At 56.0% G+C, this 23,322-nt stretch overlaps 1 protein-coding gene and 1 pseudogene across 1 annotated transcript in view; both read left to right on the top strand.

Moving 5' to 3' along the window:
• Chid1 (chitinase domain containing 1) overlaps positions 1 to 23,322 on the top strand; it is a 56,219-nt gene that overhangs the window by 2,201 nt on the left and 30,696 nt on the right. The gene's annotated exons all lie outside the window — the stretch shown is intronic.
• Positions 10,899 to 21,859, top strand: LOC150052202 (cytochrome c oxidase associated subunit FA4L3 pseudogene; annotated as a pseudogene).

Genomic DNA, 23,322 nt, shown 5'->3' with positions numbered 1-23,322 from the left:
CTGTGACTGTGCACACAGGGGACAGGAAGCCCTGCAGAACTGTGACTGTGCCCAGATGACTCGAAACGCTGGAGGACTGTGTCTGTGCACGGGTTACAGGGAGCGCTGGAGACTGTGACTGTTCACACAGGGGACAGGGAGCCTTGGAGGACTGTGACTGTGCACGCAGGGGACAGGGAGCACTCGAGGACTTTCTGTGCACACAGGTGACAGGCAGCGATAGAGTACTGTCACTGTGCACACTGGTGACAGGGAGCTCTGGAGGACTGTGACAGTGCATACATGTGACAGGGAGTGCTGGAGGACTGTGACTGTGCACAAGGGGACATGGAGCACTGGAGGACTGTGACTGTGCACACAGGGGACAGGGAGCGCTGGAGAAGTGTGACTATGCACACAGGGGACAGGAAGCCCTGGAGGACTGTGACTGTGCACACAGGGCACAGGGAACGCTGGAGGACTGTGACTGTGCACACAGGTGACAGGGAGCGCTGGAGGACTGTGACTGTGCACACAGGGGACAGGGAGCGCTGGAGGACTGTGACTGTGCACACAGGGGACAGGGAGCGCTGGAGAAGTGTGACTATGCACACAGGGGACAGGAAGCCCTGGAGGACTGTGACTGTGCACACAGGGCACAGGGAACGCTGGAGGACTGTGACTGTGCACACAGGTGACAGGGAAGGCTAGAGGACTGTGACTGTGCACACACGGGACAGGGAGCCCTGGAGGACTATGACAGTGCATACATGTGACAGGGAGTGCTGGAGGACTATGACTGTGCACACTGGTGACAGAGAGCGCTGGAGGACTGTGACAGTGCACACAGGTGACAGGGAACGCTGGAGGACTGGGACTGTGCACACTGGTGACAGGGAGCGCTGGAGGACTGTGACAGTGCACACAGGGGACAGGGAGCACTGGAGGACTGTGACTGCACACAGGTGACTAGGAGCCCTGGAGTACTGTGACTGTGCACACAGGGGACAGGAAGCCCTGCAGAACTGTGACTGTGCCCAGATGACTCGGAACGCTGGAGGATTGTGTCTGTGCACGGGTTACAGGGAGCGCTGGAGACTGTGACTGTTCACACAGGGGACAGGGAGCCCTGGAGGACTGTGACTGTGCACGCAGGGGACAGGGAGCACTCGAGGACTTACTGTGCACACAGGGGACAGGGAGCGCTGGAGTACTGTCACTGTGCACACTGGTGACAGGGAGCCCTGGAGGACTGTGACAGTGCATAAATGTGACAGGGAGCGCTGGAGGACTGTGACTGTGCACAAGGGGACATGGAGCACTGGAGGACTGTGACTGTGCACACAGGTGACAGTGAGTGCTGGAGGACTGTGATTTTGCACACGGGACAGGGAGCGCTAGAGGAGTGTGACTGTGCACACAGGTGACATGGAGCCCGAAAGGACTGTGACTGTGCACACAGGTGACAGGGAGCCCTAGAGGACTGTAACTGTGCGAACAGGTGATAGGGAACGCTGGAAGACTATGACAGTGCACACAGGTGACAGGGAGCGCTGGAGGACTGTGACTGTGCACACAGGAGACAGAAAGCCCTGGAGAACTGTGACTGTGCCCATATGACTTGGAACGCTGGAGGACTGTCTCTGTGCACGGGTTACAGGGAGCGCTGGAGAGTGTGACTGTTCACACAGGGGACAGGAAGCCCTGGAGGACTGTGACAGTGCATACATGTGACAGGGAGCGCTGGAGGACTGTGACAGTGCATACATGTGACAGGGAGCGCTGGAGGACTGTGACTGTGCACACAGGGGACAGGGAGCTCTGGAGGACTGTGACTGTGCACACAGGTGACAGGGAGCGCTGGAGGACTGTGACTGTGCACACAGGTGAACTGGAGTGCTGGAGGACTGTGACTGTGCACAGAGGTGAAAGGAAGCACTGGAGAACTGTGATAGTGCACACCCGTGACCGGGAACGCTGGAGAACTGTGACTGTGCACACAGGGGACAGGAAGCCCTGCAGAACTGTGACTGTGCCCAGATGACTCGAAACGCTGGAGGACTGTGTCTGTGCACGGGTTACAGGGAGCGCTGGAGACTGTGACTGTTCACACAGGGGACAGGGAGCCTTGGAGGACTGTGACTGTGCACGCAGGGGACAGGGAGCACTCGAGGACTTTCTGTGCACACAGGTGACAGGCAGCGATAGAGTACTGTCACTGTGCACACTGGTGACAGGGAGCTCTGGAGAACTGTGACAGTGCATACATGTGACAGGGAGTGCTGGAGGACTGTGACTGTGCACAAGGGGACATGGAGCACTGGAGGACTGTGACTGTGCACACAGGGGACAGGGAGCGCTGGAGAAGTGTGACTATGCACACAGGGGACAGGAAGCCCTGGAGGACTGTGACTGTGCACACAGGGCACAGGGAACGCTGGAGGACTGTGACTGTGCACACAGGTGACAGGGAGCGCTGGAGGACTGTGACTGTGCACACAGGGGACAGGGAGCGCTGGAGGACTGTGACTGTGCACACAGGGGACAGGGAGCGCTGGAGAAGTGTGACTATGCACACAGGGGACAGGAAGCCCTGGAGGACTGTGACTGTGCACACAGGGCACAGGGAACGCTGGAGGACTGTGACTGTGCACACAGGTGACAGGGAAGGCTAGAGGACTGTGACTGTGCACACACGGGACAGGGAGCCCTGGAGGACTATGACAGTGCATACATGTGACAGGGAGTGCTGGAGGACTATGACTGTGCACACTGGTGACAGAGAGCGCTGGAGGACTGTGACAGTGCACACAGGTGACAGGGAACGCTGGAGGACTGGGACTGTGCACACTGGTGACAGGGAGCGCTGGAGGACTGTGACAGTGCACACAGGGGACAGGGAGCACTGGAGGACTGTGACTGCACACAGGTGACTAGGAGCCCTGGAGTACTGTGACTATGCACACAGGGGACAGGAAGCCCTGCAGAACTGTGACTGTGCCCAGATGACTCGGAACGCTGGAGGATTGTGTCTGTGCACGGGTTACAGGGAGCGCTGGAGACTGTGACTGTTCACACAGGGGACAGGGAGCCCTGGAGGACTGTGACTGTGCACGCAGGGGACAGGGAGCACTCGAGGACTTACTGTGCACACAGGGGACAGGGAGCGCTGGAGTACTGTCACTGTGCACACTGGTGACAGGGAGCCCTGGAGGACTGTGACAGTGCATAAATGTGACAGGGAGCGCTGGAGGACTGTGACTGTGCACAAGGGGACATGGAGCACTGGAGGACTGTGACTGTGCACACAGGTGACAGTGAGTGCTGGAGGACTGTGATTTTGCACACAGGGGACAGGGAACGCTAGAGGAGTGTGACTGTGCACACAGGTGACATGGAGCCCGAAAGGACTGTGACTGTGCACACAGGTGACAGGGAGCCCTAGAGGACTGTAACTGTGCGAACAGGTGATAGGGAACGCTGGAAGACTATGACAGTGCACACAGGTGACAGGGAGCGCTGGAGGACTGTGACTGTGCACACAGGAGACAGAAAGCCCTGGAGAACTGTGACTGTGCCCATATGACTTGGAACGCTGGAGGACTGTCTCTGTGCACGGGTTACAGGGAGCGCTGGAGAGTGTGACTGTTCACACAGGGGACAGGAAGCCCTGGAGGACTGTGACAGTGCATACATGTGACAGGGAGCGCTGGAGGACTGTGACAGTGCATACATGTGACAGGGAGCGCTGGAGGACTGTGACTGTGCACACAGGGGACAGGGAGCTCTGGAGGACTGTGACTGTGCAAACAGGTGACAGGGAGCGCTGGAGGACTGTGACTGTGCACACAGGTGAACTGGAGTGCTGGAGGACTGTGACTGTGCACAGAGGTGAAAGGAAGCACTGGAGAACTGTGATAGTGCACACCCGTGACCGGGAGCGCTGGAGAACTGTGACTGTGCACACAGGGGACAGGAAGCCCTGCAGAACTGTGACTGTGCCCAGATGACTCGAAACGCTGGAGGACTGTGTCTGTGCACGGGTTACAGGGAGCGCTGGAGACTGTGACTGTTCACACAGGGGACAGGGAGCCTTGGAGGACTGTGACTGTGCACGCAGGGGACAGGGAGCACTCGAGGACTTTCTGTGCACACAGGTGACAGGCAGCGATAGAGTACTGTCACTGTGCACACTGGTGACAGGGAGCTCTGGAGGACTGTGACAGTGCATACATGTGACAGGGAGTGCTGGAGGACTGTGACTGTGCACAAGGGGACATGGAGCACTGGAGGACTGTGACTGTGCACACAGGTGACAGTGAGTGCTGGAGGACTGTGATTTTGCACACAGGGGACAGGGAGCGCTAGAGGAGTGTGACTGTGCACACAGGTGACATGGAGCCCTAGAGGACTGTGACTGTGCACACCGGTGACAGGGAGCCCTAGAGGACTGTAACTGTGCGAACAGGTGATAGGGAACGCTGGAAGACTATGACAGTGCACACAGGTGACAGGGAGCACTGGAGGAGTGTGACTGTGCACACAGAGGACAGGGAGCGCTGGAGGACTGTGACTGTGCACACAGGTGAAAGGGAGCGCTGGAGGACTGTGACTGTTCCCAGAAGACTCGGAACGCTGGAGGACTGTGTCTGTGCATGGGTTACAGGGAGCGCTGGAGACTGTGACTGTTCACACAGGGGACAGGCAGCCCTGGAGGACTGTGACTGTGCACACAGGGGACAGGGAGCCCTGGAGGACTGTGACAGTGCATACATGTGACAGGGAGCGCTGGAGGACTGTGACTGTGCACACAGGTGACAGGAAGCGCTGGAGGACTGTGACTGTGCACACAGGTGGCAGGGATCCTAGAGGAATGGACAATGCACTCAGGTGACAGGGAGCGCTGGAGGACTGTGAAAGTGCACACAGCAGACAGGGAGCGATGGAGGAGTGTGACTATGCACACAGGTGAGTGGGAACCCTGAGGGAGTGTGAGTGTGCACACAGGTGACAGGGAGCCCTGGAGGACTGTGACTGTGTACACAGGGCACAGGGAGTGCTGGAAGACTGTGAGAGTGCACACAGGGGACAGGGAGCCCTGGAGGACTGTTACTGTGCACACAGGGGACAGGGAGCCCTGGAGGACTGTTACTGTGCACACAGGGGACAGGGAGCTCTGGAGGACTGTGACAGTGCACACAGGGGACAGGGAGCTCTAGAGGACTGTGACTGTGCACACAGGTGACAGGGAGCCCTGGAGGACTGTGACTGTGCACACAGGGGACAAGGAGCGCTGGAGGACTGTGACTGTGCACACAGGTGACAGGGAGCACTGGAGGACTGTGACTGTGCACACAGGGGACAGGGAGTGCTGGAGGACTGTGATTTTGCACACAGGGGACAGGGAGCGCTAGAGGAGTGTGACTGTGCACACAGGTGACATGGAGCCCGAAAGGACTGTGACTGTGCACACAGGTGACAGGGAGCCCTAGAGGACTGTAACTGTGCGAACAGGTGATAGGGAACGCTGGAAGACTATGACAGTGCACACAGGTGACAGGGAGCGCTGGAGGACTGTGACTGTGCACACAGGAGACAGAAAGCCCTGGAGAACTGTGACTGTGCCCATATGACTTGGAACGCTGGAGGACTGTCTCTGTGCACGGGTTACAGGGAGCGCTGGAGAGTGTGACTGTTCACACAGGGGACAGGAAGCCCTGGAGGACTGTGACAGTGCATACATGTGACAGGGAGCGCTGGAGGACTGTGACAGTGCATACATGTGACAGGGAGCGCTGGAGGACTGTGACTGTGCACACAGGGGACAGGGAGCTCTGGAGGACTGTGACTGTGCACACAGGTGACAGGGAGCGCTGGAGGACTGTGACTGTGCACACAGGTGAACTGGAGTGCTGGAGGACTGTGACTGTGCACAGAGGTGAAAGGAAGCACTGGAGAACTGTGATAGTGCACACCCGTGACCGGGAGCGCTGGAGAACTGTGACTGTGCACACAGGGGACAGGAAGCCCTGCAGAACTGTGACTGTGCCCAGATGACTCGAAACGCTGGAGGACTGTGTCTGTGCACGGGTTACAGGGAGCGCTGGAGACTGTGACTGTTCACACAGGGGACAGGGAGCCTTGGAGGACTGTGACTGTGCACGCAGGGGACAGGGAGCACTCGAGGACTTTCTGTGCACACAGGTGACAGGCAGCGATAGAGTACTGTCACTGTGCACACTGGTGACAGGGAGCTCTGGAGGACTGTGACAGTGCATACATGTGACAGGGAGTGCTGGAGGACTGTGACTGTGCACAAGGGGACATGGAGCACTGGAGGACTGTGACTGTGCACACAGGGGACAGGGAGCGCTGGAGAAGTGTGACTATGCACACAGGGGACAGGAAGCCCTGGAGGACTGTGACTGTGCACACAGGGCACAGGGAACGCTGGAGGACTGTGACTGTGCACACAGGTGACAGGGAGCGCTGGAGGACTGTGACTGTGCACACAGGGGACAGGGAGCGCTGGAGGACTGTGACTGTGCACACAGGGGACAGGGAGCGCTGGAGAAGTGTGACTATGCACACAGGGGACAGGAAGCCCTGGAGGACTGTGACTGTGCACACAGGGCACAGGGAACGCTGGAGGACTGTGACTGTGCACACAGGTGACAGGGAAGGCTAGAGGACTGTGACTGTGCACACACGGGACAGGGAGCCCTGGAGGACTATGACAGTGCATACATGTGACAGGGAGTGCTGGAGGACTATGACTGTGCACACTGGTGACAGAGAGCGCTGGAGGACTGTGACAGTGCACACAGGTGACAGGGAACGCTGGAGGACTGGGACTGTGCACACTGGTGACAGGGAGCGCTGGAGGACTGTGACAGTGCACACAGGGGACAGGGAGCACTGGAGGACTGTGACTGCACACAGGTGACTAGGAGCCCTGGAGTACTGTGACTGTGCACACAGGGGACAGGAAGCCCTGCAGAACTGTGACTGTGCCCAGATGACTCGGAACGCTGGAGGATTGTGTCTGTGCACGGGTTACAGGGAGCGCTGGAGACTGTGACTGTTCACACAGGGGACAGGGAGCCCTGGAGGACTGTGACTGTGCACGCAGGGGACAGGGAGCACTCGAGGACTTACTGTGCACACAGGGGACAGGGAGCGCTGGAGTACTGTCACTGTGCACACTGGTGACAGGGAGCCCTGGAGGACTGTGACAGTGCATAAATGTGACAGGGAGCGCTGGAGGACTGTGACTGTGCACAAGGGGACATGGAGCACTGGAGGACTGTGACTGTGCACACAGGTGACAGTGAGTGCTGGAGGACTGTGATTTTGCACACGGGACAGGGAGCGCTAGAGGAGTGTGACTGTGCACACAGGTGACATGGAGCCCGAAAGGACTGTGACTGTGCACACAGGTGACAGGGAGCCCTAGAGGACTGTAACTGTGCGAACAGGTGATAGGGAACGCTGGAAGACTATGACAGTGCACACAGGTGACAGGGAGCGCTGGAGGACTGTGACTGTGCACACAGGAGACAGAAAGCCCTGGAGAACTGTGACTGTGCCCATATGACTTGGAACGCTGGAGGACTGTCTCTGTGCACGGGTTACAGGGAGCGCTGGAGAGTGTGACTGTTCACACAGGGGACAGGAAGCCCTGGAGGACTGTGACAGTGCATACATGTGACAGGGAGCGCTGGAGGACTGTGACAGTGCATACATGTGACAGGGAGCGCTGGAGGACTGTGACTGTGCACACAGGGGACAGGGAGCTCTGGAGGACTGTGACTGTGCACACAGGTGACAGGGAGCGCTGGAGGACTGTGACTGTGCACACAGGTGAACTGGAGTGCTGGAGGACTGTGACTGTGCACAGAGGTGAAAGGAAGCACTGGAGAACTGTGATAGTGCACACCCGTGACCGGGAACGCTGGAGAACTGTGACTGTGCACACAGGGGACAGGAAGCCCTGCAGAACTGTGACTGTGCCCAGATGACTCGAAACGCTGGAGGACTGTGTCTGTGCACGGGTTACAGGGAGCGCTGGAGACTGTGACTGTTCACACAGGGGACAGGGAGCCTTGGAGGACTGTGACTGTGCACGCAGGGGACAGGGAGCACTCGAGGACTTTCTGTGCACACAGGTGACAGGCAGCGATAGAGTACTGTCACTGTGCACACTGGTGACAGGGAGCTCTGGAGAACTGTGACAGTGCATACATGTGACAGGGAGTGCTGGAGGACTGTGACTGTGCACAAGGGGACATGGAGCACTGGAGGACTGTGACTGTGCACACAGGGGACAGGGAGCGCTGGAGAAGTGTGACTATGCACACAGGGGACAGGAAGCGCTGGAGGACTGTGACTGTGCACACAGGGCACAGGGAACGCTGGAGGACTGTGACTGTGCACACAGGTGACAGGGAGCGCTGGAGGACTGTGACTGTGCACACAGGGGACAGGGAGCGCTGGAGGACTGTGACTGTGCACACAGGGGACAGGGAGCGCTGGAGAAGTGTGACTATGCACACAGGGGACAGGAAGCCCTGGAGGACTGTGACTGTGCACACAGGGCACAGGGAACGCTGGAGGACTGTGACTGTGCACACAGGTGACAGGGAAGGCTAGAGGACTGTGACTGTGCACACACGGGACAGGGAGCCCTGGAGGACTATGACAGTGCATACATGTGACAGGGAGTGCTGGAGGACTATGACTGTGCACACTGGTGACAGAGAGCGCTGGAGGACTGTGACAGTGCACACAGGTGACAGGGAACGCTGGAGGACTGGGACTGTGCACACTGGTGACAGGGAGCGCTGGAGGACTGTGACAGTGCACACAGGGGACAGGGAGCACTGGAGGACTGTGACTGCACACAGGTGACTAGGAGCCCTGGAGTACTGTGACTGTGCACACAGGGGACAGGAAGCCCTGCAGAACTGTGACTGTGCCCAGATGACTCGGAACGCTGGAGGATTGTGTCTGTGCACGGGTTACAGGGAGCGCTGGAGACTGTGACTGTTCACACAGGGGACAGGGAGCCCTGGAGGACTGTGACTGTGCACGCAGGGGACAGGGAGCACTCGAGGACTTACTGTGCACACAGGGGACAGGGAGCGCTGGAGTACTGTCACTGTGCACACTGGTGACAGGGAGCCCTGGAGGACTGTGACAGTGCATAAATGTGACAGGGAGCGCTGGAGGACTGTGACTGTGCACAAGGGGACATGGAGCACTGGAGGACTGTGACTGTGCACACAGGTGACAGTGAGTGCTGGAGGACTGTGATTTTGCACACAGGGGACAGGGAGCGCTAGAGGAGTGTGACTGTGCACACAGGTGACATGGAGCCCGAAAGGACTGTGACTGTGCACACAGGTGACAGGGAGCCCTAGAGGACTGTAACTGTGCGAACAGGTGATAGGGAACGCTGGAAGACTATGACAGTGCACACAGGTGACAGGGAGCGCTGGAGGACTGTGACTGTGCACACAGGAGACAGAAAGCCCTGGAGAACTGTGACTGTGCCCATATGACTTGGAACGCTGGAGGACTGTCTCTGTGCACGGGTTACAGGGAGCGCTGGAGAGTGTGACTGTTCACACAGGGGACAGGAAGCCCTGGAGGACTGTGACAGTGCATACATGTGACAGGGAGCGCTGGAGGACTGTGACAGTGCATACATGTGACAGGGAGCGCTGGAGGACTGTGACTGTGCACACAGGGGACAGGGAGCTCTGGAGGACTGTGACTGTGCAAACAGGTGACAGGGAGCGCTGGAGGACTGTGACTGTGCACACAGGTGAACTGGAGTGCTGGAGGACTGTGACTGTGCACAGAGGTGAAAGGAAGCACTGGAGAACTGTGATAGTGCACACCCGTGACCGGGAGCGCTGGAGAACTGTGACTGTGCACACAGGGGACAGGAAGCCCTGCAGAACTGTGACTGTGCCCAGATGACTCGAAACGCTGGAGGACTGTGTCTGTGCACGGGTTACAGGGAGCGCTGGAGACTGTGACTGTTCACACAGGGGACAGGGAGCCTTGGAGGACTGTGACTGTGCACGCAGGGGACAGGGAGCACTCGAGGACTTTCTGTGCACACAGGTGACAGGCAGCGATAGAGTACTGTCACTGTGCACACTGGTGACAGGGAGCTCTGGAGGACTGTGACAGTGCATACATGTGACAGGGAGTGCTGGAGGACTGTGACTGTGCACAAGGGGACATGGAGCACTGGAGGACTGTGACTGTGCACACAGGTGACAGTGAGTGCTGGAGGACTGTGATTTTGCACACAGGGGACAGGGAGCGCTAGAGGAGTGTGACTGTGCACACAGGTGACATGGAGCCCTAGAGGACTGTGACTGTGCACACCGGTGACAGGGAGCCCTAGAGGACTGTAACTGTGCGAACAGGTGATAGGGAACGCTGGAAGACTATGACAGTGCACACAGGTGACAGGGAGCACTGGAGGAGTGTGACTGTGCACACAGAGGACAGGGAGCGCTGGAGGACTGTGACTGTGCACACAGGTGAAAGGGAGCGCTGGAGGACTGTGACTGTTCCCAGAAGACTCGGAACGCTGGAGGACTGTGTCTGTGCATGGGTTACAGGGAGCGCTGGAGACTGTGACTGTTCACACAGGGGACAGGCAGCCCTGGAGGACTGTGACTGTGCACACAGGGGACAGGGAGCCCTGGAGGACTGTGACAGTGCATACATGTGACAGGGAGCGCTGGAGGACTGTGACTGTGCACACAGGTGACAGGAAGCGCTGGAGGACTGTGACTGTGCACACAGGTGGCAGGGATCCTAGAGGAATGGACAATGCACTCAGGTGACAGGGAGCGCTGGAGGACTGTGAAAGTGCACACAGCAGACAGGGAGCGATGGAGGAGTGTGACTATGCACACAGGTGAGTGGGAACCCTGAGGGAGTGTGAGTGTGCACACAGGTGACAGGGAGCCCTGGAGGACTGTGACTGTGTACACAGGGCACAGGGAGTGCTGGAAGACTGTGAGAGTGCACACAGGGGACAGGGAGCCCTGGAGGACTGTTACTGTGCACACAGGGGACAGGGAGCCCTGGAGGACTGTTACTGTGCACACAGGGGACAGGGAGCTCTGGAGGACTGTGACAGTGCACACAGGGGACAGGGAGCTCTAGAGGACTGTGACTGTGCACACAGGTGACAGGGAGCCCTGGAGGACTGTGACTGTGCACACAGGGGACAAGGAGCGCTGGAGGACTGTGACTGTGCACACAGGTGACAGGGAGCACTGGAGGACTGTGACTGTGCACACAGGGGACAGGGAGCCCTGGAGGACTGTGACAGTACACACAGGTGACAGGGAGCGCTGGAGGAGTGTGACTGTGCACACAGGGGACAGGGAGCCCTGGAGGACTGTGACAGTGCCCACAGGGGACAGGGAGCCGTGGAGGACTGTGACAGTGCACACAGGTGACAGGGAGCGCTGGAGGAGTGTGACTGTGCACACAGGGGACAGCGCTGGAAGAGTGTGACTGTGCACACAGGTGACAGGGAGCACTGGAGGACTGTGACAGTGCATATAGGTGACAGGGAGCGCTGGAGAAGTGTGACTGTGCACACAGGAACAGCGCTGGAGGAGTGTGACTGTGCACACAGGTGACAGGGAGCTCTGGAGGACTGTGCCTGTGCACACAGGTAACAGGGATCACTGGAGGACTGTGACTGTGCACACAGGGGACAGGGAGCGCTGCAGGACTGTGACTGTGCATACAGGGGACAGGGAGCCCTGGAGAATTGTGACTGTGCACACAAGTGACAGGGAGCCCTGGAGGACTGTGACTATGCACACAGGTGACAGGGAGCGCTGGAGGAGTGTGACTGTGCACACAGGTGACAGGGAATGCTACAGGACTGTCACTGTATACACAGGTGACAGGGAGCGCTGGAGGACTGTGACAGAGCATACAGGTGACAGGGAGCTCTGGAGGACTGTGACTGTGCACACTGGGGACAGGGAGATCTGGAGGACTGTGACAGTGCACACAGGGGACAGGGAGCCCTGGAGCATTGTGACTGTGCACACAGGGGACAGGAAGCCCTGCAGGACTGTTTCTGTGCACACAGGTGACAGGGAGCGCTGGAGGACTGTGACTGTGCACATAGGTGACCGGGAGCGCTGGAGGACTGTGACTGTGCACACAGGTGACTGGGAGCGCTGGAGGAATGTGACTGTGCACACAGGGGACAGGGAGCCCTGGAGAACTGTGACTGTGCCCAGAAGATTCGGAACACTGGAGGACTGTGTCTGTGCACGGGTTACAGGGAGCGCTGGAGACTGTGACTATTCACACAGGTGAAGGGAGCACTGCAAGACTGTCACTTTGCACGGGTGACAGGGAGCACTTGAGGATTGTGACTGTGAACACAAGGGACATGGAGTACTGGAGGCCTGTGACTGTGCACAGGTGACTGGGAGCACTGGAGAAGTGCTACTGTGCACACAGGTGACAGGGAGCAGTGGAGCTTGTGACTGTGCACACAGGTGACAGGGAGCGCGGGAGGAGTGTGACTGTGCGCACAGGTGACCAGGAGCGGTGGAGGAGTGTGACTGTGCACACAGGTGACAGGGAGCCCTGGAGGACTGTGACTGTGCACACAGGAGACAGGGAACGCTGGAGGACTGTGACAGTGCATACATGTAACAGGGAGCGCTGGAGGACTGTGACTGTGCATACATGTGACAGGGAGCGCTGGAGGACTGTGACTGTGCACACTGGTGACAGGGAGTGCTGGAGGACTGTGACAGTGCATACAGGTGACAGGGAGCACTGGAGGACTGTGACAGTGCACACAGGTGACAGGGCGCGCTGGAGGACTGTGACCGCACACTAGTGACAGGGAGCGCTGGAGGACTGTGACAGTGCACACAGGTGACAGGGAGCGCTGGAGGACTGTGACTGTGCACACAGGGGACAGGGAGCGCTGGAGGACTGTGACTGTGCACACAGGGGACAGGGAACGCTGGAGGACTGTGACTGTGCACACAGGTGACAGGGAACGCTGGAGGACTGTGACTGTGCACACAGGTGACGGAGCGCTGGAGGACTGTGACTGTGCACACTGATGACAGGGAGCGCTGGAGGACTGTGACTGTGCACACAGGTGACAGGGAGCACTGGAGGACTGTGACTGTGCACACAGGGGACAGGGAGCCCTGGAGGACTGTGACAGTACACACAGGTGACAGGGAGCGCTGGAAGAGTGTGACTGTGCACACAGGGGACAGGGAGCCCTGGAGGACTGTGACAGTGCCCACAGGGGACAGGGAGCCGTGGAGGACTGTGACAGTGCACACAGGTGACAGGGAGCGCTGGAGGAGTGTGACTGTGCACACAGGGGACAGCGCTGGAAGAGTGTGACTGTGCACACAGGTGACAGGGAGCACTGGAGGACTGTGACAGTGCATATAGGTGACAGGGAGCGCTGGAGAAGTGTGACTGTGTACACAGGAACAGCGCTGGAGGAGTGTGACTGTGCACACAGGGGACAGGGAGCCCTGGAGGACTGTGACAGTGCACACAGGAGACAGGGAGCTCTGGAGGACTGTGACTGTGCACACAGGTGACAGGGAGCCCTGGAGGACTGTGACAGTGCACACAGGAGACAGGGAGCCCTGGAGAACTGTGACTGTGCACACAGGTGACAGGGAGCCCTGGAGGACTGTGACTGTGCACACAGGTGACAGGGAGCACTGGAGGACTGTGACTTTGCACGGGTGACAGAGAGCACTGGAGTACTGTGACTGTGCACACTGGTGACAGGGAGTACTGGAGGACTGTGACTATGCATGGGTGACAGTGAGCGCTGGAGAAGTGTGACTGTGCACACAGGTGACAGGCAGCACTGGAGCATTGTGACTGTGCACACAGGTGACAGGGAGCGCTAGAGGAGTGTGACTGTTCGCACAGGTGACCAGGAGCGGTGGAGGAGTGTGACTGTGTACACAGGTGACGGAGCCTTGGAGGACTGTGAGTATGCACACAGGTGACAGGGAGCCCTGGAAGACTGTGACTGTGCACACAGGTGACAGGGAGTGCTGGAGGACTGTGACTTTGCACGGGTGACAGAGAGCGCTGGAGTACTGTGACTGTGCACACTGGTGACAGGGAGCACTGGAGGACTGTGACTGTGCACAGGTTACAGGGAGCGCTGGAGGACTGTGACTGTGCACACAGGTGACAGGGAGCGCTGGAGGACTGTGATTGTGCACACAGGTGACAGGGAGCGCTAGAAGACTGTGACTGTGTACACAGGGGACAGGGAGCGCTGGAGGACTGTGACTGTGCACACAGGTAACAGCGAGCGCTGGAGGACTATTCTGTGCACACATGTGACAGGGAGCAGTGGAGGACTGTGACTGTGCACAGGTTACAAGGAGCGCTGGAGGACTGTGACTGCACACAGGTGACAGGGAGTAGTGGAGGACTGTAACTGCACAGGTTACAGGGAGTGCTGGAGGACTGTGACTATGCACACAGGTGACAGGGAGTACTGGAGGACTGTGATTGTGCACGGGTGACAGGGAGCACTGGAGGACTATGACTTTGCACACAGGTGACAGGCAGCACTGGAGGTGTGTAACTTTCACAGGTGACAGGAGCCCTGGAGGACTCTGACTCTGCACACAGGTGACGGAGCGCTAGAGAACTGTGACTGTGAACACAAGGGATAGGGAGCACTGGAGGCCTGTGACTGTGCACGGGTGACAGGGAGCGCTGGATAAGTGTGACTGTGCACACAGGTGTCAGGGAGCGCTGGAGGATTGTGACAGTGCACAGAAGTGACAGGGAGCACTGGAGGACTATGCTGTGCACACAGGTGACAGGGAGCCCTAGAGGAGTGTGACTGTGTACACAGGTTACCAAGAGCACTGGAGGACTGTGACTGTGCACACAGGTGACAGGGAGCTCTGGAGGACTGTGATTGTGCACGGGTGACAGGGAGCCCTGGAAGACTATGACTGTGTACACAGGTGACAGGCAACTGGAGGATTGTGACTGTGCACAGGTGAGAGGGAGCGCTGGAGGATTGTGACTGTGCATAGGTGAGAGGGAGCGCTGGAGGACTGGACTGTGCACCGGTGACAGGGAGCGCTGGAGGACTGTGAGTATGCACACAGGTGACAGGGAGCGCTGGAGGACTGGACTGTGCACCGGTGACAGGGAGCACTGGAGGACTGTGACTGTGCACACAGGAGACAGGGAGCCCTGGAAGACTGTGACTGTGCACACAGGTGACAGGGAGCGCTGGAGGACTGTGACTTTGCACGGGTGACAGAGAGCACTGGAGTACTGTGACTGTGCACACTGGTGACAGGGAGCACTGGAGGACTGTGACTATGCATGGGTGACAGGGAGCGCTGGAGAAGTGTGATTGTGCACACAGGTGACAGGCAGCACTGGAGCATTGTGACTGTGCACACAGGTGACAGGGAGCGCTGGAGGAGTGTGACTGTGTGCACAGGTGACCAGGAGCGGTGGAGGAGTGTGACTGTGCACACAGGTGACAGGGAGCGCTGGAGGACTGTGAGTATGCACACAGGTGACAGGGAGCCCTGGAAGACTGTGACTGTGCACACAGGTGACAGGGAGTGCTGGAGGACTGTGACTATGCATGGGTGACAGCGCTGGAGAAGTGTGACTGTGCACACAGGTGACAGTGAGCGCTGGAGGACTGACTGCATACTGGTGACAGGGAGCGCTGGAGAACTATGACTGTGCACACAGGTGACAGGGACCCCTGGAGGACTGTGACTGTGCACACAGGTGACAGGGAGCGCTGGAGGACTGTGATTGTGCACACAGGTGACAGGGAGCGCTGGAGGATTGTGACAGTGCACAGAAGTGACAGGGAGCACTGGAGGACTATGCTGTGCACACAGGTGACAGGGAGCCCTAGAGGAGTGTGACTGTGTACACAGGTTACCAAGAGCACTGGAGTACTGTGACTGTGCACACAGGTGACAGGGAGCTCTGGAGGACTGTGATTGTGCACGGGTGACAGGGAGCCCTGGAAGACTATGACTGTGTACACAGGTGACAGGCAACTGGAGGATTGTGACTGTGCACAGGTGAGAGGGAGCGCTGGAGGACTGGACTGTGCACCGGTGACAGGGAGCGCTGGAGGACTGTGAGTATGCACACAGGTGACAGGGAGCCCTGGAGGAGTTTGTCTTTGCACACAGGTTACAGGGAGCCCTAGAGTAGTGTGGCTTTGCACACAGGTGACAGGGGGAACTGGAGATGTGTGACTGTGCTTACTGGTGACAGGGAGTCCTAGAGGTGTGTGTTTGTGCACACAGGGGACAGGGAGCCCTGGAGGAGTGTGACTGCACACAGGTGACAGGGAGCGCTGGAGGATTGTGACTATGCACACAGGTGACAGGGAGCACTGGAGGACTGTGACTGTGCACACAGGTTACAGAGAGCACTGGAAGAGTGTGACCGTGCACACTGGTGACAGGGAGCACTGGAGGACTGTGAGTGTGCACACAGGTGACAGGGAGTGTTGGAGGACTGTGACTGTGCACTCAGGTGACAGGGAGTGTTGGAGGAGTGTGACTGTGCACTCAGGTGACAGGGAGTGTTGGAGGAGTGTGACAGTGCACACAGGGGACAGGGAGCGCTGGAGGACTGTGACTGTGCACACAGGGGACAGGGAGCCCTGGAGGACTGTGACTGTGCACACAGGGGACAGGGAGCGCTGGAGGACTGTGAGTATGCACACAGGGGACAGGGAGCCCTGGAGGACTGTGACTGTGCACACAGGGGACAGGGAGCGCTGGAGGACTGTGACTGTGCACACAGGTGACAGGGAGCCCTGGAGGAGTGTGACAGTGCACACAGGGGACAGGGAACGCTGGAGGACTGTGACTGTGCACACAGGGGACAGGGAACGCTGGAGGACTGTGACTGTGCACACAGGGGACAGGGAGCGCTGGAGGATTGTGACTGTGCACACAGGGGACAGGGAGCACTGGAGGACTATGACAGTGCACACAGGTGACAGGGAGCCCTAGAGGAGTGTGACTGTGCACACAGGTGACAGGGAGCACTGGAGAACTGTGACTGCACAGAGGTGACAGGGAGCTCTAGAGGACTGTGACTGTACACACAGGGGACAGGGAGCCCTAGAGGAGTGTGACTGCACACAGGTTACAGGGAGTGCTGGAGGGCTGTGACAGTGCACACAAGTGACAGGGAGCCCTAGAGGAGTGTGATTGTGCACACAGGTGACAGGGAGCACTGGAGGACTGTGACTGCACAGAGGTGACAGGGAGCTCTAGAGGACTGTGACAGTGCACACAGGTTACAGGGAGCCCTGGAGGACTGTGACTGTGCACACAGGTGACAGGAAGCGCTGGAGGACTGTGACTGTGCACACAGGTGACAGGGAGCGCTGGAGGACTGTGACTGTGCACACAGGTGACAGGGAGCCCTAGAGGAGTGTGACTGTGCACACAGGTGACAGGGAGCGCTGGAGGACTGTGACAGTGCACACAGGGGACAGGGAGCTCTAGAGGACTGTGACTGTGCACACAGGGGACAGGGAGCCCTGGAGGACTGTGACTGCACACAGGTTACAGGGAGCCCTGGAGGACTGTGACTGTGCACACAGGTGACAGGGAGCCCTAGAGGAGTGTGACTGTCCACACAGGTGACAGGAAGCGCTGGAGGAGTGTGACTGTGCACACAGGTGACAGGAAGCCCTGGGTGAGTGTGATTGTGCACACTGGTGACAGGGAGCTCTGGAGGAATGTGGCTGTGCTCGGGTGACAGGGAGCGCTAGAAGACTGTGACTGTGCTCGGGTGACCGGGGGACTCTTAAGTGCACACAGGGTGGTGACTGGTGACAGCGCTGCAGTATGATTATGCACACGCATCAGATGATAGTGGGGTTCTGGGGGGGGTCGTCGCTCTACGTGGGATGTGGTTGTGTGAGTTGGGCGTGAGCATTAGCGAGAGCCAGAGTGGTAGGGCCAGTCAGTGAAAACACACAGGAGACATTTGCATTTGTGGAGGTTAGGTGCCAGGCAACACGGGAGCCCGTCCAAGGGGTGCATTCAGACGCCTGAGGGGAAGGAAGGAGTGTGCGTGGAACAGGTGAGCGTGCAGACCACCTGAAGGAAGAGATGAGTTTCTGGGTCCAAGGCTGCTATGTGGTGTGTAGTGCCGGGCAGTCTGTTGCCTGAGTGGCGGTGAGCAGGTCTCAGCTTGTGGGAGCAGACAGGAGGCACGGGCTCCTCCTGACTTCCAGTGGACCAGGCTTGGAAGCTTTGCAAAGGAGGGGATCTCCCTGGCTCCGAGCCTCACCTGTTTCCACGTGGAAACCCAGAGAGGTCCATGACCACACTGGACCTTGAGCTGTCCCATCATGTGGGATATTACTGTCCTGTGGTTGTAGCACCCCAGATCTGTGCAGGCTGCCCTCAGGTCTCTCGTCCGTGAATGATGTCTGTGTCCTCGACTGTGGAATAACTCCCAGCCTGGCATAAAACATGTGGCCAATAAATTTCACCCAGGTTGGTGATCTTCCTCCTCGTTCACGTGTGTGTGAGTATGTGTATATATGTGTGTGTGTGTGTGTGTTAGTGAGTATGTGTACATATGTGAATGTGAGTACTGAGCCTTGAACTCTGGGTCTGGGACTTTGGGCTATTTCTCTCTCACTGGTGATATACCAACTGAGTCACACCTCAACAGCCAGCTTTTTTGCTAGTTAATTGAGATAAGAATTTCAGATTTGTCTACCAAGACTGGCTCCAAAGCACAGTCCCAAGATCTCCATCTCCCAGGTAGCTAGGATTATAGGCCAGCTTTCCTGACTCTTACACCACCTTCATTTCCAAGCATGCATGCACACTTTTCACTAGAAGAGCACAGCTCCAAAATTTGTCCAGCTGCCTTTGTGCCTTTTTTTCAATATGAAGGGCTTGAACCCAGGCCTCTTTACATGTGACACGTGTGCTCTACGACTAAGTCTCACCTACATTCACAGTTTTCTTTCTTTTTCTTTTTTCTTTTTTAACAGAAATGATGTTCTTACACTAAGTACAGGGGTCACCCTATGAACCTTAATCCTCAGATCTCGCTTCCTGAATAGCTAGGATTACAGGCGTGAGCTACTGCGCCCAGTTAACCTCCTCCTTTGGACGGGCCCAGTTGTACATCTGCAGAACGGCAGTAGAGACCCAAGGTCTCAGTGGGGGCCGGGCCACATCCTCAGCTCAGTCCTGGACTGCTTCTCTGGGATTACAGCCCTCTGTTTTTTCACTCCTTTCCTCTGGGACTCAAGAAAGAGAAGGAATTTATGGTCATGGTAGAGGTTGGGGTCAAAGACTCATACGTAGGCGCAAGGGCAGCCAGAGTCAGCCTGATCAAGCAAGCTCTGGGTAATTCTGGGCATCCTACCCCAGCCCTATCCCACAGCCCAGATTCCATCCAGCCCAAGCCTTACAGTTTACTATGGGGACTGGGGGGGGGGTACAGAAGGCTATTACCTCTTGATTTTCCTCTATCACTGAACGGAAAAGCCGGGGGATGGGAAACCAGGGTTGGAGGGTGGTGGGGACCTAGACTGTCCCCTCTGGACGTCAGTGTCCCTTAGGAGTAGCCACAGCCATTTCTCAAGGCCTTGAGCAAATAGCATTGCCCTGTGTACCTTGAAGCTCACTTAACCAGAGCTTGGCCGGGCTGCTCCCCCAGGGCTACAGACCTCCCTGGGAGCTCTCCCAGGCCATGGCCTGAGAACAGGCTACTACAGTCCCCTCCTGGGCTTCAGCAGTGGGTATGGCAGCGATAGTAGAGGCGGCCTTCATATCAGAGGCAGAGGTGTGAAGACAGGCACCCAGCTTCTGGTGACCTGATCCTTGAGTGCACCCTGCCTGGCTGGGTTTTCTGGAGCTTCTTCAGCCTAGATTCTGGTGTACCCTGAGGGGCCTCTGGCCCCAGGAGTAGGGGCTAGGTCAACCTCAGGTCTCCCGCCAGCTTCTGCCCCAGGTTTTATGGACCCCCTTGGCTGGCCTGGAGTCTCTGATCTGTGGAGTCTCTAGATGACTGTGGTTCTACACAAAGCCACTTGAAGGACTGACAGCCCAGCTATACTGTGATTTGCAGAATTTCCCAAAACCTTAAATAAAAGCCACTTCAGAAGCTGGGCGCTGGAGCTGGGAGCATGGCCTAGTGGTAGAGTGCTCGCCTAGCATGTATGAAGACCTGGTTTCAATTCCTTGGTATCACAGATATAGAAAAAGCCAGAAGTGGTGTTGTGGCTCAGGTAGTAGAGCTCTAGCCTTGAGAAAGCCCAAGAACAGTGCTCAGGCCTTGAGTTCAAGCTCCAAGATGGGGAAGAAGAAGAAGGAGGAAGAGGAGGAAGAGGAGGAGGAAGAAGAAGAAGAAGGAGGGGGAGGAGGACAAAGAGGAGGAGGAGGAGGAAGGAAGAAGAAGGAGGAGGGGGAGGAGGAAGAGGAGGAGGAGGAGAAGGGCATGAGTGGCTCACACCTGTAATCCCAGCTACTCAGGAGGTTGAGATCTGAGGATTGCAGTTTGAAGCCAGCCTGAGCAGGAAAGCCCATGAGACTTTTGTTTTTGTTTTTGATTTTGGTCAGTCTTGGGGCTTGCACTGTCCTGAGCTCTTCAGCTCAAGGCTAACATCTACCACTTTGAGCTACAGCACCACGTCCAGTTTTCTGGTAGTTAGCTGGAAATAAGAGTCTCAGGAACCTTTCCAGGCTGGCTTTGAACCACAATCCTCAGATGTCAATCTCCTGGATAGTTGGGGTTTTTGGCTTGAGCGACCAACACCCAGCTCCATGACTCTTATATAATGTGAATACATTACTCAAAAAAAAAAAAATGGAGTCAGGCCCCAGTGGCTCATGCCTTTATCCTAGCTATGCAGGAGGTTGAGATCTGAGGATTGAGGTTCAAAGCCAGCTGGGGCACTAAAGACCACGCGCCTCTTATCTCCAATTAACCAACAGAAAACCAGAAGTGGCGCTATAGCTCATGTGGTAGAGCACTGGGCTTGAGCTGAAGAGTTCAGGGACAGCACCCAGGCCCAGAGCTCAAGCCCAAGACTGACCAAAAAAAAAAAAAAAAAGAGCTGTAGCTCAAGTGGAAAAGCACTAGCCTTGAGCAAACAAAAAAAATCAGAGGATAACTCGGGCATTAGCACCTTCTGCGCACGCCTCCCCAGTTTGGTATTCATTCGACACTGAAGGAAGCATAATGGTGTCTTCCAAACCCTGATGAAAAAGAAGGAACTCATTCCTTTGGCAGTAATCATAACTGTGGCTGCGAGCGGAGCCTCGTCTTTTGCTCTCTGCTCACTAAGAAACAAAACGGATGTGATTATTAACTGGAAAAAAAATCCAGAACCTTGGTAAACTGTGGACCCTAGTGTACCTCAAAAACTTATAACTATCAACCAAAATGGAAGCCTGCTGAAGAGCTGCAGAAGGTCAGAAGGGCAACCAGATGACCAGTCCTCTCTTCTTTCTTCCAAAGATTACTCTATGAATCTAGTGGAAACATTTCTGCACAAACTATATTGTGGAGACCAGTGTGCGGAAATGCTTCTGCTACATTTTTAGGGTTTGCCTGCATTTTTTTTTGGACTCTGGATAAAGGAATTAAAGGCAGTGCCGTAATAACCACATAGCCCAAAAGTTTCTGTTTATTGTTGTAAATTTGAACTTTACATGGAGAAAACCTATTTTTATGAATGTGTTCCTTGACATGTATAAAGATTTTTAGATTATCAGCAATAAAATGTTTCTTGTGTAAAAAAAAAAAAAAATCAGAGGATAATGTTCAGGCCCTGAGCTCAAGCCTAAGGATTGGCAAACTGCAGGCTGGGGACCAGGAGCATGGTCTAGAGGTAGAGTGCTCGCCTAGCATGCACAAAACCCTGCGTTCAATTTCTAGTACCACATACACGGAAAAAGCTGAAGTGGTGCTGTGTCTCAAATGGTGGGGCTCTAGCCTTGAGAAAGCCGAAGGACAGTGCTCAGGCCCTGAGCTCAAGCCCAGGACTGTCATACACACACACAGAAATTCCAGTGCAGAAAATATAAATAGAAGAAACAAAATGACCAGTAGTTCCTAATCACCAGTGCATATATACATTGTAGTCTCCTTGTTTACTTTTTTCTTTCTTTTACAGCCATGGGGCTTGAACTCTGGGCCTGGGTGTTGTCCCTGAGCTCTTTAGCTCAAGGCTAGTGCTCTACCCCTTGAGCCACAGCGCCACTTCCAGTTTTCTGATGGTTAATTGGAGATAAAGAGTGCCACAGACTTTCCTGCCCAGGCTGTCTCTGAACCATGATCCTCAGATCTCAGACTCCCAAGTAGCTAGCTAACATTACAGGTGAGAGTCACCTCACCCGACGTTGTGTACTTTTTTTTTTAATGTGGGCATTGATATACAAATCAGGATTGTCAATCCCCTTGTACAGGCCAGGCCAGGCATGGTGGCTCAAGATGGTAACCCAGAGACTGAGAGGCTACGGAACGATTGTGACTTTGAGACCAGCCTGGGCTATAGAGAGACTGTCCAGCCAAGCAGGTGGTTCATGCTGTAATCTCTGTTGTTGAGGAATCAGAGACAAGATCTCAATTTTTTTGAAAGATTTTATTAACACTGATTTTTTTTATCATATTTCAAATGTCATGTTTAACAAACTAGAAGGAAATCTCTATATGCAGTCACTGGCACATAGATTTTTTTGTTTACTTATTATTATTATTTTTTTTTTGCCAGTCCTGGGACTTGAACTTAGGGCCTGGGCATTGTCCTTGGGCTTTCTCAAGGCTAGTGCTCTGCCACTTGAGCCACAGCACCACTTCCAGCTTTTTTTCTATGTATGTGGTACTGAGGACTTGAACCCAGTTCTTTGTGCATGCTAGGCAAGTACTCTACCACTAGCCCAAACTCCTGGCCCTGGCACATAGATTTTAGGACATAATTAAAAATTCAGCTGAGGGTTTGTATATCATAGATACATATCAATTTATATAATATAACATTATGTCTGTAGAGTATATATATCCCATCATAGATTTTTATGTAGTTATGCTTATATCTTCAAGACCATGTCCATAACCTTGGGTACCTGAATATACTGTTTGGATCTCAAGGAGACCATGTGCCTTTTGTTCCTTTGGTCTTGACTTAACAAGATCTCAGTTTTAAGGCCAGCCTGTGCTACATAGCAAATCCCTGTCTACACATAAATACGTAGGTGTTTATATATGTCCATG

The sequence above is a fragment of the Megascapheus bottae genome, chromosome 16 (genome assembly GCF_031878675.1).
Source record: "Megascapheus bottae isolate mThoBot1 chromosome 16, mThoBot2.hap1, whole genome shotgun sequence".
NCBI lineage: Eukaryota > Metazoa > Chordata > Mammalia > Rodentia > Geomyidae > Megascapheus > Megascapheus bottae.
Note: the sequence above shows the minus strand (reverse complement) of the source record. Positions and strands in the feature narration are given on the sequence as shown.